The 2914-nt window shown below is 35.8% G+C and overlaps 1 non-coding gene across 1 annotated transcript; it reads right to left on the bottom strand.

The window, feature by feature from the left end:
- Positions 1-1990: 1990 nt before the first annotated feature.
- On the bottom strand, positions 1991-2094 carry LOC123454338. Its single transcript, XR_006633313.1, has one exon. It is a non-coding gene; the product is annotated as a U6 spliceosomal RNA (small nuclear RNA).
- Positions 2095-2914: the final 820 nt, after the last annotated feature.

Genomic DNA, 2914 nt, shown 5'->3' with positions numbered 1-2914 from the left:
TCCAGGATCCACATAAGCCAGATGCACAAGTGGGTGCAGGCATCTGGAGTTTGTTTGCAATGGCTGGAGGCCCTGTGTGCCCATTCTCTCTCTTTCTCTCTCTCAAATAAATAAATAAAAATAAAAATAAAAAGGCCAGGCATAGTGGCTCATGCCTTTAATCTCAGCACTTAGGAGGCAGAGGTAGGAGGATTGCTGTCAGTTCAAGGCTACCCTGAGACTACATAGTGAATTCCAGGTCAGCCTGAGCTAGAGTGAGATCCTACCTCAAACCCCCCCCCCAAAAAATGAAAACAATGAAGAAAAGGTGGTGGTACACTTCCTTCCAAACCTGGATTTCTCCTGAACTATTCATTTGGGCTTGTAAAACTCATTATAGAATAAATAGGTACAAATATTATGTAATCATTATCAGCAACAATTTAGTCCTTTCTATATAGACCACAGTTCCAATGTGGAAGGAAGGTTAGAATTTATAACTAGGACACAGAGTGTCCAGTGAAGTTTCAGTGTTTGGGAGGAATGAAACAACTTGAAAATATATTTGCATGTTTCATTTGAAAACATAGTTAGCCTGATTTCAAAAGATATTTTTTTTTAAGCAGAGAAAACAATTTGTTATAATCAAGCCTTATTCAATGGTCCCTTGCCTTGGGAAAAAAAAAAAAAAAAAGCTAGTCCATGGCTAACATCTTTGGGTGATTCATGGCTGGGAGAGAATTAGAACCTTAGGTGGCTAAAAATAGTACATTAGAGTTTCAAAGATCTTGTCATTATTCTCACAAATCATAAGAATGATTTTGTCTTCATCCCATATAACTAACGTGAATAGCCAACCATTGTTTTCCAAGAGGCAGGGCTGACACAACTGTCATCAAATGGGAACTGAATGTTGAAACTCAGATTCTATACAATGGTTGAAATAAAAAGAACCTTGAATCATTTGTTTGGTCTATCCAAGTGAATGTCCCTTAATGAGAATTTTTTTTGTAACATCATACATATACTTCAGAGAGTCACAAAGAGACATTTAAATTACTCAACATTAATTGAGTTTAAAGTGATGTGTCTTATCATACTCTTAGCAGGGTGGTCAGAGGGTAATAAAATAAACCAAACAGTGAAGATTTCTAAAGTCCAAAAGGTTAGCTCTTTGCAAATGAAGCCTGTCAAATTGGAAAAATGTCTGCTTATAGTTTCAAGGGATGAAGCACCCAAGCCTCCAAGACCTATTTCAATATATTTTCCTTACACATAGCCATATATATATATATATATATATATATATATATATATTCCTATACAAACACTCTTTTCAGGCTCTGGATGTGTGGAAGTTTTGGCCTGGATCTTAAAGTGCTGGGTCAAGTCAGAACCTCCTCAAACCAAGGACCAACTGGAAAGGACAGAGTGTATCCAAATCTCTCCCTAACTGTAAGGCATCACTGCGTGTTGCACACCTATTATGCACCTTACACTTATTACCTTACAGTCTTGACATGACCCAACTCCAATTCTCTAGGGAATTTTTGGGTTTCTCTTCTAAGTTCTTGTTGCAGTCAGGTTATCATTGCTGGCAGAAATCACCTAACCAAGAGCAGCTTGTGGGGAAATAAAAAGTTTCACTATTGCTTACAGACTTGAAGGGAAGCTTCTCTCTTGTATTCCAGATTGCACAGTTCCCTTTTATTCTGTTTGCATGGTTATTTTGAACTTAGTAAAGTTTTTGGACTCCTATTCAATTTCTTCTGTCTTGTTTTCCAACTTAGAGGTTCTGTTCTCTACATGAGTGACTCTATTAGTGAGGGGTTATAGGGGATTTCTTAAAGTTCTATTTGATTTTTGTTTCCTAGTCTGTTTCATCATCATGTCCATCTCTTTTTTTCAGGTACAATTTCAGGTCAAGGTTTCATTTTCTTGATGATTCCTGGAATTCATTCATTGCATTTGATTATGCCTTTATTAAGCTTATAGAGATGATTATTGAAATAAAAATGTGGAACAGTTCATGTATTTACATGTCGTTCTTGAGTAGGGGCATTGCAGATCTCTATGTTGCTCTAATTTTAGTCTATGTGCTTCTGAAGCAAGCACTACACTAGTTTTTTAAAATTAAAAATAATAATAATGATTGGTAGATGGCTTAGTAGTTAAGGTGCTTTCCCGTGAAGCCTAAGAACCCAGGTTCAATTCTCCTAGTCCCATGCAAGCCAGATGCACAAGGTGGCTCATGCATCTGGAGTTCATTTGCAGTGGCTATAGGTCCTGGCATGCCAATTTTCTCCCTGTCTCTATTTATTTTTCTCTCTGAAATAAATAAATAAATAATTTTTAAAGCAAGAATAGGAAAAAAAAGTCCTTAAATTATCATTAGCAGGATTTATAAGGGAAGAAGTATAAAGTTAATGCAAAAACTGTAGGTAAATATCTTTAAAGCTGTCCACGAAGGCTCCATATTTATCCATGTTGGGCTGAGATGAACAACTGAATTGTATCCTAATGGCATACTTTACTAAATGAGGGCAAAAAATTCCTCACACTTCAATCATGGCTTAAATCCATTGTTCCGCTTTATTTATGGAGCAAGAGATAGTCAGCCCTCATTGTACTGTCTGTACACTTTTGTTTTGTCATGAGGTTAATCAGAACAACTTAATTGTATCTTCTTTTCAGCAAGGAAAATCCATTGTTAATATGTTAAATATGTTATTGTCCCAGTTTTCTCTATGTACAAGTAGATCTCTAAATTAGAAACCATCAATCAGGTTAACTGAAAACTAAGTACTAAGAAATTTTCAACTTTCATCAAATGCTCACCTAGTGATTGCTACAAAAATTTGGGTAGTAAGCCTTATTTAATAATATGTATAATAGAATAATGGAATTCCAAAATTTTGTCTAGCAGGTATCGTTA

Source organism: Jaculus jaculus, chromosome 13, assembly GCF_020740685.1.
Source record: "Jaculus jaculus isolate mJacJac1 chromosome 13, mJacJac1.mat.Y.cur, whole genome shotgun sequence".
NCBI classification, from domain to species: domain Eukaryota; kingdom Metazoa; phylum Chordata; class Mammalia; order Rodentia; family Dipodidae; genus Jaculus; species Jaculus jaculus.
Note: the sequence above shows the minus strand (reverse complement) of the source record. Positions and strands in the feature narration are given on the sequence as shown.